This window comes from Dendrobates tinctorius, unplaced genomic scaffold, assembly GCF_039654945.1.
Source record: "Dendrobates tinctorius isolate UK_male_01 unplaced genomic scaffold, ASM3965494v1 ptg000209l, whole genome shotgun sequence".
In the NCBI taxonomy this organism is placed as follows: Eukaryota; Metazoa; Chordata; class Amphibia; order Anura; family Dendrobatidae; genus Dendrobates; species Dendrobates tinctorius.
In genome coordinates, this window is record NW_027361876.1 from 3,673,350 (window position 1) to 3,686,483 (window position 13,134).

The following is a 13,134-nucleotide window of genomic DNA, read 5'->3' on the forward strand; positions in this document are numbered from 1 at the left end:
CCCAACGAATGCGGTCACGCTCTGCCTAGAACGGCCCATGGCACAAGCCCTGCACCGCTTTGGGTGTTTTGAAGAAAAAAAAAATCGGAAGGGAAATTGGGCAAAACGCATGACCACGGACCTGCAAGCGCGGGCTCGTCTCCCATTCGGGTTCGGGCCAAGGCTCAAGCGGCCGCCATCCAACGAATGCGGTCACGCTCGGCCTAGAACGGCCTGTGGCACAAGTTCAGCACCTCTTTGGGTGTTTTGAAGAAAAAAAAAATCGGAAGGGAAATTGGGCAAAATGCATGACCCCGGACCTGCAGGCGCGGGCTCGTCTCCCATTCGGGTTCGGGCCAAGGCTCAAGCTGCTTAGGGGCCGCCACCCGACGAATGCGGTCATGCTCGGCCTAGAACGGCCTGTGGCACAAGTCAAGCACCTCTTTGGGTGTTTTGAAGAAAAAAAAAATCGGAAGGGAAATTGGGATAAACACATGACCCCAGACCTGCAAGCGCGGGCGCATCTCCCATTCGGGTTCGGGCCAAGGCTCAAGCTGCTTAGGGGCCGCCAACCGACGAATGCGGTCACGCTCGGCCTAGAACGGCCTGTGGCACAAGTCCAGCACCTCTTTGGGTGTTTTGAAGAAAAAAAAAATCGGAAGGGAAATTGGGCAAGACGCATGACCCGCAAGCGCGGGCTCGTCTCCCATTCGGGTTCGGGCCAAGGCTCAAGCGGCCGCCACCCGACGAATGCGGTCAAGCTTGGCCTAGAACGGCCCGTGGCACAAGCCTGGCACAAGCCTGGCACAAGCCCAGCACCTCTTTGGGTGTTTTGAAGAAAAAAAAAATCGGAAGGGAAATTGGGCAAAACGCATGATCCCGGACCTGCAAGCGCGGGCTCGTCTCCCATTCGGGTTCGGGCCAAGGCTCAAGCTGCTTAGTGGCCGCCACCCGACGAATGCGGTCACGCTCTGCCTAGAACGGCCCATGGCACAAGCCCTGCACCGCTTTGGGTGTTTTGAAGAAAAAAAAAATCGGAAGGGAAATTGGGCAAAACGCATGACCACGGACCTGCAAGCGCGGGCTCGTCTCCCATTCGGGTTCGGGCCAAGGCTCAAGCGGCCGCCATCCAACGAATGCGGTCACGCTCGGCCTAGAACGGCCTGTGGCACAAGTTCAGCACCTCTTTGGGTGTTTTGAAGAAAAAAAAAATCGGAAGGGAAATTGGGCAAAACGCATGACCCCGGACCTGCAAGCGTGGGCTCGTCTCCCATTCGGGTTCGGGCCAAGGCTCAAGCTGCTTAGGGGCCGCCACCTGGCGAACGCGGTCACGCTCGGTCTAGAACAGCCATTGAAACAAGCCCAGCACCTCTTTGGGTGTTTTGAAGAAAAAAAAAATCGGAAGGGAAATTGGGCAAATCGCATGACCCCAGACCTGCAAGTGCAGGCTCGTCTCCCATTCGGGTTCGGGCCAAGGCTCAAGCTGCTTAGGGGCCGCCACCTGACGAATGCGGTCACGCTCGGCCTAGAACGGCCCGTGGCACAAGCCCAGCACCTCTTTGGGTGTTTTGAAGAAAAAAAAAATCGGAAGGGAAATTGGGCAAAACGCATGACCCCGGACCTGCAAGCGTGGGCTCGTCTCCCATTTAGGTTCGGGACAAGGCTCAAGCAACTTAGCGGCCGCCACCCGACGAATGCGGTCACGCTCGGCCTAGAACGGCCCGTGGAACAAACCCAGCACCTCTTTGGGTGTTTTGAAGAAAAAAAAAATCGGAAGGGAAATTGGGCAAAATGCATGACCCCGGACCTGCAAGCGCGGGATCGTCTCCCATTCGGGTTCGGGCCAAGGCTCAAGCTGCTTAGGGGGCGCCACCCGATGAATGCGGTCACGCTCGGTCTAGAACGGCCTGTGGTACAAGTCCAGCACCTCTTTGGGTGTTTTGATGAAAAAAAAAATCGGAAGGGAAATTGGGCAAAATGCATGACCCCGGACCTGCAAGCGTTGGCTAGTCTCCCATTCGTGTTCGGGACAAGGCTCATGCTGCTTAGCGGCCGCCACCCGACGAATGCGGTCACGCTTGGCCTAGAACGGCCCGTGGCACAAGCCCAGTACCTCTTTGGGTGTTTTGAAGAAAAAAAAAATCGGAAGGGAAATTGGGCAAAACGCATGACCCCAGACCTGCTAGCGCGGGCTCGTCTCCCATTCGGGTTCGGGTTCGGGGCAAGGCTCAAGCTGCTTAGCGGCCGCCACCCGACGAATGTGGTCACGCTCGGCCTAGAACGGCCCGTGGCACAAGCCCAGCACCTCTTTGGGTGTTTTGAAGAAAAAAAAAATCGGAAGGGAAATTGGGCAAAACGCATGACCCCGGACCTGCAAGCGCGGGCTCGTCTCCCATTCGGGTTCGGGCCAAGGTCAAGCGGCCGCCATCCGACGAATGCGGTCACGCTCGGCCTAGAACGGCCTGTGGCACAAGTCCAGCACCTCTTTGGGTGTTTTGAAGAAAAAAAAAATCGGAAGGGAAATTGGGCAAAACGCATGACCCCGGACCTGCAAGCGCAGGATCGTCTCCCATTCGGGTTCGGGCCAAGGCTCAAGCAGCCGCCACCCGACGAATGCGGTCACGCTCGGCCTAGAACGGCCCGTGGCACAAGCCCTGCACCTCTTTGGGTGTTTTGAAGAAAAAAAAAATCGGAAGGGAAATTGGGCAAAATGCATGACCCCGGACCTGCAAGCGTGGGCTCGTCTCCCATTCGGGTTCGGTCCATGGCTTAAGCTGCTTAGCGGCCGCCACCCGACGAATGCGGTCACACTCGGCCTAGAACGGCCTGTGGCACAAGTCCAGCACCTCTTTGGGTGTTTTGAAGAAAAAAAAAATCGGAAGGGAAATTGGGCAAAACGCATGACCCCGGACCTGCAAGCGCGGGGTCGTCTCCCTTTCGGGTTCGGGCCAAGGCTCAAGCGGCCGCCAACCGAAGAATGCGGTCACGCTCGGCCTAGAACGGCCCGTGGCACAAGCCCAGCACCTCTTTGGGTGTTTTGAAGAAAAAAAAAATCGGAAGGGAAATTGGGCAAAACGCATGACCCCGGACCTGCAAGCGCGGGCTCATCTCCCATTCGGGTTCGGGCCAAGGCTCAAGCAGCCGCCACCCGACGAATGCGGTCACGCTCGGCCTAGAACTGCCCGTGGCACAAGCCCAGCACCTCTTTGGGTGTTTTGAAGAAAAAAAAAAATCGGAAGGGAATTTGGGCAAAATGCATGACCCCGGACATGCAAGCGCGGGCTCGTCTCCCATTCGTGTTCGGGCCAAGGCTCAAGCTGCTTAGCGGCCGCCACCTGACGAATGTGGTCACGCTCGGCCTAGAACTGCCCTTGGCACAAGCCCAGCACCTTTTTGGGTGTTTTGAAGAAAAAAAAAATCGGAAGGGAAATTGGGCAAAATGCATGACCCCGGACCTGCAAGCGCAGGTTCGTCTCCCATTCGGGTTCGGGCCAAGGCTCAAGCGGCCGCCACCCGACGAATGCGGTCACGCTTGGCCTAGAACGGCCCGTGGCACAAGCCCAGCACCTCTTTGGGTGTTTTGAAGAAAAAAAAAATCGGAAGGGAAATTGGGCAAAATGCATGACCCCGGACCTGCAAGCGCGGGCTCGTCTCCCATTCGTGTTTGGGCCAAGGCTCAAGCTACTTAATGGCCGCCACCCGACGCATGCGGTCATGCTTGGACTAGAACGGCCCGTGGCACAAGCCCAGCACCTCTTTGGGTGTTTTGAAGAAAAAAAAAATCGGAAGGGAAATTGGGCAAAACGCATGACCCCGGACCTGCAAGCGCGGACTCGTCTCATATTCGGGTTCGGGCCAAGGCTCAAGCAGCCGCCATCCGACGAATGCGGTCACGCTCGGCCTAGAACGGCCTGTGGTACAAGTCCAGCACCTCTTTGGGTGTTTTGAAGAAAAAAAAAATCGGAAGGGAAATTGGGCAAAATGCATGACCCCGGACCTGCAGGCGCGGGCTCGTCTCCCATTCGGGTTCGGGCCAAGGCTCAAGCGGCCGCCATCCGACGAATGCGGTCACGCTCGGCCTAGAACGGCCTGTGGCACAAGTCCAGCACCTCTTTGGGTGTTTTGAAGAAAAAAAAAATCGGAAGGGAACTTGGGCAAAACGCATGACACCGGACCTGCAAGCGCGGGTTCGTCTCCCATTCAGGTTCGGGACAAGGCTCAAGCAGCCGCCACCCGACGAATCCGGTCACGCTCAGCCTAGAACGGCCCGTGGCACAAGACCAGCACCTCTTTGGGTGTTTTGAAGAAAAAAAAAATCGGAAGGGAAATTGGGCAAAATGCATGACCCCGGACCGGCAAGCGCGGGCTCGTCTCCCATTCGTGTTCGGGCCAAGGCTCAAGCTGCTTAGCGGGCGCCACCCGACGAATGCGGTCACGCTCAGCCTAGAACGACCTGTGGCACAAGTCCAGCACCTCTTTGGGTATTTTGAAGAAAAAAAAAATCGGAAGGGAAATTGGGCAAAACGCATGACCCCGGAACTGCAAGCGCGGGCTCGTCTCCCATTCGGGTTCGGGCCAAGGCTCAAGCGGCCGCCACCCGACGAATGCGGTCACGCTCGGCCTAGAACGGCCCGTGGCATAAGCCCAGCACCTCTTTGGGTGTTTTGAAGAAAAAAAAAATCGGAAGGGAAATTGGGCAAAACGCATGACCCCGGAACTGCAAGCGCGGGCTCGTCTCACATTCGGGTTCAGGCCAAGGCTCAAGCGGCCGCCACCCGACGAATGCGGTCACGCTCGGCCTAGAACGGCCCGTGGCACAAGCCAGCACCTCTTTGGGTGTTTTGAAGAAAAAAAAAATCGGAAGGGAAATTGGGCAAAACGTATGACCCCGGACCTGCAAGCGCAGGCTCGTCTCGCATTCGGGTTCGGGCCAAGGCTCAAGCGGCCGCCATCCGACGAATGCGGTCACGCTCGGCCTAGAACGGCCTGTGGCACAAGTCCAGCACCTCTTTGGGTGTTTTGAAGAAAAAAAAAATCGGAAGGGAAATTGGGCAAAACGCATGACCCCGGACCTGCAAGCGCGGGTTCGTCTCCCATTCGGGTTCGGGCCAAGGCTCAAGCGGCCGCCATCCGACGAATGCGGTCACGCTCGGCCTAGAACGGCCTGTGGCACAAGTCCAGCACCTCTTTGGGTTTTTTGAAGAAAAAAAAAATCGGAAGGGAAATTGGGCAAAACGCATGACCCCGGACCTGCAAGCGCGGGCTCGTCTCCCATTCGGGTTCGGGCCAAGGATCAAACAGCTTAGGGGCCGCCACCCGACGAATGCGGTCACGCTCGGCCTAGAACAGCCCGTGGCACAAGCCCAGCACCTCTTTGGGTGTTTTGAAGAAAAAAAAAATCGGAAGGGAAATTGGGAAAAACGCATGACCCCGGACCTGCAAGCGCGGGCTCGTCTCCCATTCGGGTTCGGGCAAAGGCTCAAGCGGCCGCCATCCGACGAATGCGGTCACGCTCGGCCTAGAACGGCATGTGGCACAAGTCCAGCACCTCTTTGGGTGTTTTGAAGAAAAAAAAAATCGGAAGGGAAATTGGGCAAAACGCATGACCCCGGACCTGCAAGCGCGGGCTCGTCTCCCATTCGGGTTCGGGGCAAGGCTCAAGCGGCCGCCATCTGACGAATGCGGTCACGCTCGGATTAGAACGGCCTGTGGCACAAGTCCAGCACCTCTTTGGGTGTTTTGAAGAAAAAAAAAATCGGAAGGGAAATTGGGCAAAACGCATGACCCCGGACCTGCAAGCGCGGGCTCGTCTCCCATTCGGGTTCGGGCCTAGGCTCAAGCGGCCTCCACCCGACGAATGAGGTCACGCTCGGCCTAGAACGACCAGTGGCACAAGCCCAGCACCTCTTTGGGTGTTTTGAAGAAAAAAAAAATCGGAAGGGAAATTGGGCAAAATGCATGACCCCGGACCTGCAAGCGCGGGCTCGTCTCCCATTCGGGTTCAGGCCAAGGCTCAAGCGGCCGCCACCCGACGAATGCGGTCACGCTCGGCCTAGAACGGCCCGTGGCACAAGCCCAGCACCTCTTTGGGTGTTTTGAAGAAAAAAAAAATCGGAAGGGAAATTGGGCAAAACGTATGACCCCGGACCTGCAAGCGCAGGCTCGTCTCCCATTCGGGTTCGGGCCAAGGCTCAAGCGGCCGCCATCCGACGAATGCGGTCACGCTCGGCCTAGAACGGCCTGTGGCACAAGTCCAGCACCTCTTTGGGTGTTTTGAAGAAAAAAAAAATCGGAAGGGAAATTGGGCAAAACGCACGACCCCGGACCTGCAAGCGCGGGTTCGTCTCCCATTCGGGTTCGGGCCAAGGCTCAAGCGGCCGCCATCCGACGAATGCGGTCACGCTCGGCCTAGAACGGCCTGTGGCACAAGTCCAGCACCTCTTTGGGTGTTTTGAAGAAAAAAAAAATCGGAAGGGAAATTGGGCAAAACGCATGACCCCGGACCTGCAAGCGCGGGCTCGTCTCCCATTCGGGTTCGGGCCAAGGCTCAAGCGGCCGCCACCCGACGAATGCGGTCACGCTCGGCCTAGAACGGCCCGTGGCACAAGCACAGCACCTCTTTGGGTGTTTTGAAGAAAAAAACAATCGGAAGGGAAATTGAGCAAAATGCATGACCCCGGACCTGCAAGCGCGGGCTCGTCTCCCATTCGGGTTCGGGCCAAGGATCAAGCTGCTTAGCGGCCGCCACCTGACGAATGCGCTCACGCTCAGCCTAGAACGGCCCGTGGCACAAGCCCAGCACCTCTTTGGGTGTTTTGAAGAAAAAAAAAATCGGAAGGGAAATTGGGCAAAACGCATGACCCCGGACCTTCAAGCGCGGGCTCGTCTCCCATTCGGGTTCGGTCAAAGGCTCAAGCGGCCGCCATCCGACGAATGCGGTCACGCTCGGCCTAGAACGGCCTGTGGCACAAGTCCAGCACCTCTTTGGGTGTTTTGAAGAAAAAAAAAATCGGAAGGGAAATTGGGCAAAACGCATGACCCCGGACCTGCAAGCGCGGGCTCGTCTCCCATTCGGGTTCGGGGCAAGGCTCAAGCGGCCGCCATCTGACGAATGCGGTCACGCTCGGATTAGAACGGCCTGTGGCACAAGTCCAGCACCTCTTTGGGTGTTTTGAAGAAAAAAAAAATCGGAAGGGAAATTGGGCAAAACGCATGACCCCGGACCTGCAAGCGCGGGCTCGTCTCCCATTTGGGTTCGGGCCTAGGCTCAAGCGGCCTCCACCCGATGAATGAGGTCACGCTCGGCCTAGAACGACCCGAGGCACAAGCCCAGCACCTCTTTGGGTGTTTTGAAGAAAAAAAAAATCGGAAGGGAAATTGGGCAAAATGCATGACCCCGGACCTGCAAGCGCGGGCTCGTCTCCCATTCGTGTTTGGGCCAAGGCTCAAGCTACTTAGCGGCCGCCACCTGACGAATGCGGTCATGCTTGGACTAGAACGGCCCGTGGCACAAGCCCAGCACCTCTTTGGGTGTTTTGAAGAAAAAAAAAATCGGAAGGGAAATTGGGCAAAATGCATGACCCCGGACCTGCAAGCGCGGACTCGTCTCCCATTCGGGTTCGGGCCAAGGCTCAAGCAGCCGCCATCCGACGAATGCGGTCACGCTCGGCCTAGAACGGCCTGTGGTACAAGTCCAGCACCTCTTTGGGTGTTTTGAAGAAAAAAAAAATCAGAAGGGAAATTGGGCAAAATGCATGACCCCGGACCTGCAAGCGCGGGCTCGTCTCCCATTCGGGTTCGGGCCAAGGCTCAAGCGGCCGCCATCCGACGAATGCGGTCACGCTCGGCCTAGAACGACCCGTGGCACAAGCCCAGCACCTCTTTGGGTGTTTTGAAGAAAAAAAAAATCGGAAGGGAAATTGGGCAAAATGCATGACCCCGGACCTGCAGGCGCGGGCTCGTCTCCCATTCGTGTTTGGGCCAAGGCTCAAGCTACTTAGCGGCCGCCACCCGACGAATGCGGTCATGCTTGGACTAGAACGGCCCGTGGCACAAGCCCAGCACCTCTTTGGGTGTTTTGAAGAAAAAAAAAATCGGAAGGGAAATTGGGCAAAACGCATGACCCCGGACCTGCAAGCGCGGACTCGTCTCCCATTCGGGTTCGGGCCAAGGCTCAAGCAGCCGCCATCCGACGAATGCGGTCACGCTCGGCCTAGAACGGCCTGTGGTACAAGTCCAGCACCTCTTTGGGTGTTTTGAAGAAAAAAAAAATCAGAAGGGAAATTGGGCAAAATGCATGACCCCGGACCTGCAAGCGCGGGCTCGTCTCCCATTCGGGTTCGGGCCAAGGCTCAAGCGCCCGCCATCCGACGAATGCGGTCACGCTCGGCCTAGAACGGCCTGTGGCACAAGTCCAGCACCTCTTTGGGTGTTTTGAAGAAAAAAAAAATCGGAAGGGAACTTGGGCAAAACGCATGACCCCGGACCTGCAAGCGCGGGTTCGTCTCCCATTCTGGTTCGGGCTAAGGCTCAAGCAGCCGCCACCCGACGAATGCGGTCACGCTCAGCCTAGAACGGCCCGTGGCACAAGCCCAGCACCTCTTTGGGTGTTTTGAAGAAAAAAAAAATCGGATGGGAAATTGGGCAAAATGCATGACCCCGGACCGGCAAGCGCGGGCTCGTCTCCCATTCGTGTTCGGGCCAAGGCTCAAGCTGCTTAGCGGCCGCCACCCGACGAATGCGGTCACGCTCAGCCTAGAACGACCTGTGGCACAAGTCTAGCACCTCTTTGGGTGTTTTGAAGAAAAAAAAAATCGGAAGGGAAATTGGGCAAAACGCATGACCCCGGACCTGCAAGCGCGGGCTCGTCTCCCATTCGGGTTCGGGCCAAGGCTCAAGCGGCCGCCACCCGACGAATGTGGTCACGCTCGGCCTAGAACGGCCCGTGGCACAAGCCCAGCACCTCTTTGGGTGTTTTTAAGAAAAAAAAAATCGGAAGGGAAATTGCGCAAAACGCATGACCCCGGACCTGCAAGCGCGGGCTCGTCTCCCATTCGGGTTCAGGCCAAGGCTCAAGCGGCCGCCACCCGACGAATGCGGTCACGCTCGGCCTAGAACGGCCCGTGGCACAAGCCCAGCACCTCTTTGGGTGTTTTGAAGAAAAAAAAAATCGGAAGGGAAATTGGGCAAAACGCATGACCCCGGACCTGCAAGCGCGGGTTCGTCTCCCATTCGGGTTCGGGCCAAGGCTCAAGCGGCCGCCATCCGACGAATGCGGTCACGCTCGGCCTAGAATGGCCTGTGGCACGAGTCCAGCACCTCTTTAGGTGTTTTGAAGAAAAAAAAAATCGGAAGGGAAATTGGGCAAAACGCATGACCCCGGACCTGCAAGCGCGGGCTCGTCTCCCATTCGGGTTCGGGCCAAGGCTCAAGCGGCCGCCACCCGACGAATGCGGTCACGCTCGGCCTAGAACGGCCCGTGGCACAAGCCCAGCACCTCTTTGGGTGTTTTGAAGAAAAAAAAAATCGGAAGGGAAATTGGGCAAAATGAATGACTCCGGACCTGCAAGCGCGGGCTCGTCTCCCATTCGTGTTCGGGCCAAGGCTCAAGCTGCTTAGCGGTCGCCACCCGACGAATGCGGTCACGCTCAGCCTAGAACAACCCGTGGCACAAGTCCAGCACCTCTTTGGGTGTTTTGAAGAAAAAAAAAATCGGAAGGGAAATTGGGCAAAACGCATGACCCCGGACCTGCAAGCGCGGGCTCGTCTCCCATTCGGGTTCGGGCCAAGGCTCAAGCGGCCGCCACCCGACGAATGTGGTCACGCTCGGCCTAGAACGGCCCGTGGCACAAGCCCAGCACCTCTTTGGGTGTTTTGAAGAAAAAAAAAATCGGAAGGGAAATTGCGCAAAACGCATGACCCCGGACCTGCAAGCGCGGGCTCGTCTCCCATTCGGGTTCAGGCCAAGGCTCAAGCGGCCGCCACCCGACGAATGCGGTCACGCTCGGCCTAGAACGGCCCGTGGCACAAGCCCAGCACCTCTTTGGGTGTTTTGAAGAAAAAAAAAATCGGAAGGGAAATTGGGCAAAACGCATGACCCCGGACCTGCAAGCGCGGGTTCGTCTCCCATTCGGGTTCGGGCCAAGGCTCAAGCGGCCGCCATCCGACGAATGCGGTCACGCTCGGCCTAGAATGGCCTGTGGCACGAGTCCAGCACCTCTTTAGGTGTTTTGAAGAAAAAAAAAATCGGAAGGGAAATTGGGCAAAACGCATGACCCCGGACCTGCAAGCGCGGGCTCGTCTCCCATTCGGGTTCGGGCCAAGGCTCAAGCGGCCGCCACCCGACGAATGCGGTCACGCTCGGCCTAGAACGGCCCGTGGCACAAGCCCAGCACCTCTTTGGGTGTTTTGAAGAAAAAAAAAATAGGAAGGGAAATTGGGCAAAACGCATGACCCCAGACCTGCAAGCGCGGGCTCGTCTCCCATTTGTGTTCGGGACAAGGCTCAAGCTGCTTCGCGGCCGCCACCCGATGAATGCGGTCACGCTCCGCCTAGAACGGCCCGTGGCACTAGCCCAGCACCTCTTTGGGTGTTTTGAAGAAAAAAAAAATAGGAAGGGAAATTGGGCAAAACGCATGACCCCAGACCTGCAAGCGTGGGCTCGTCTCCCATTCGGGTTCGGGCCAAGGCTCAAGCGGCCGCCACCCGACGAATGCGGTCACGCTCGGCCTAGAACGGCCCGTGGCACAAGCCCAGCACCTCTTTGGGTGTTTTGAAGAAAAAAAAAATCGGAAGGGAAATTGGGCAAAATGCATGACCCCGGACCTGCAAGCGCGGGTTCGTCACCCATTCGTGTTCGGGGCAAGGCTCAAGCTGCTTAGCGGCCGCCATCCGACGAATGCGGTCACGCTTGGCCTAGAACGGCCCGTGGCACAAGCACAGCACCTCTTTGGGTGTTTTGAAGAAAAAAAAAACCGGAAGGGAAATTGGGCAAAACGCATGACCCCGGACCTGCAAGCGCGGGCACGTCTCCAATTCGGGTTCGGGCCTAGGCTCAATCGGCCGCCACCCGACGAATGCGGTCACGCTCGGCCTAGAACTGCCCGTGGCACAAGCCCAGCAGCTCTTTGGGTGTTTTGAAGAAAAAAAAAATCGGAAGGGAAATTGGGCAAAACGCACGACCCCGGACCTGCAAGCGCGGGTTCGTCTCCCATTCGGGTTCGGGCCAAGGCTCAAGCGGCCGCCATCCGACGAATGCGGTCACGCTCGGCCTAGAACGGCCTGTGGCACAAGTCCAGCACCTCTTTGGGTGTTTTGAAGAAAAAAAAAATCGGAAGGGAAATTGGGCAAAACGCATGACCCCGGACCTGCAAGCGCGGGCTCGTCTCCCATTCGGGTTCGGGCCAAGGCTCAAGCGGCCGCCACCCGACGAATGCGGTCACGCTCGGCCTAGAACGGCCCGTGGCACAAGCACAGCACCTCTTTGGGTGTTTTGAAGAAAAAAACAATCGGAAGGGAAATTGAGCAAAATGCATGACCCCGGACCTGCAAGCGCGGGCTCGTCTCCCATTCGGGTTCGGGCCAAGGATCAAGCTGCTTAGCGGCCGCCACCTGACGAATGTGCTCACGCTCGGCCTAGAACGGCCCGTGGCACAAGCCCAGCACCTCTTTGGGTGTTTTGAAGAAAAAAAAAATCGGAAGGGAAATTGGGCAAAACGCATGACCCCGGACCTTCAAACGCGGGCTCGTCTCCCATTCGGGTTCGGGCAAAGGCTCAAGCGGCCGCCATCCGACGAATGCGGTCACGCTCGGCCTAGAACGGCCTGTGGCACAAGTCCAGCACCTCTTTGGGTGTTTTGAAGAAAAAAAAATTCGGAAGGGAAATTGGGCAAAACGCATGACCCCGGACCTGCAAGCGCGGGCTCGTCTCCCATTCGGGTTCGGGGCAAGGCTCAAGCGGCCGCCATCTGACGAATGCGGTCACGCTCGGATTAGAACGGCCTGTGGCACAAGTCCAGCACCTCTTTGGGTGTTTTGAAGAAAAAAAAAATCGGAAGGGAAATTGGGCAAAACGCATGACCCCGGACCTGCAAGCGCGGGCTCGTCTCCCATTTGGGTTCGGGCCTAGGCTCAAGCAGCCTCCACCCGACGAATGAGGTCACGCTCGGCCTAGAACGACCCGAGGCACAAGCCCAGCACCTCTTTGGGTGTTTTGAAGAAAAAAAAAATCGGAAGGGAAATTGGGCAAAATGCATGACCCTGGACCTGCAAGCGCGGGCTCGTCTCCCATTCGTGTTTGGGCCAAGGCTCAAGCTACTTAGCGGCCGCCACCCGACGAATGCGGTCATGCTTGGACTAGAACGGCCCGTGGCACAAGCCCAGCACCTCTTTGGGTGTTTTGAAGAAAAAAAAAATCGGAAGGGAAATTGGGCAAAACGCATGACCCCGGACCTGCAAGCGCGGACTCGTCTCCCATTCGGGTTCGGGCCAAGGCTCAAGCAGCCGCCATCCGACGAATGCGGTCACGCTCGGCCTAGAACGGCCTGTGGTACAAGTCCAGCACCTCTTTGGGTGTTTTGAAGAAAAAAAAAATCAGAAGGGAAATTGGGCAAAATGCATGACCCCGGACCTGCAAGCGCGGGCTCGTCTCCCATTCGGGTTCAGGCCAAGGCTCAAGCGGCCGCCATCCGACGAATGCGGTCACGCTCGGCCTAGAACGACCCGTGGCACAAGCCCAGCACCTCTTTGGGTGTTTTGAAGAAAAAAAAAATCGGAAGGGAAATTGGGCAAAATGCTTGACCCCGGACCTGCAAGCGCGGGCTCGTCTCCCATTCGTGTTTGGGCCAAGGCTCAAGCTACTTAGCGGCCGCCACCCGACGAATGCGGTCATGCTTGGACTAGAACGGCCCGTGGCACAAGCCCAGCACCTCTTTGGGTGTTTTGAAGAAAAAAAAAATCGGAAGGGAAATTGGGCAAAACGCATGACCCCGGACCTGCAAGCGCGGACTCGTCTCCCATTCGGGTTCGGGCCAAGGCTCAAGCAGCCGCCATCCGACGAATGCGGTCACGCTCGGCCTAGAACGGCCTGTGGTACAAGTCCAGCACCTCTTTGGGTGTTTTGAAGAAAAAAAAAATCAGAAGGGAAATTGGGCAAAA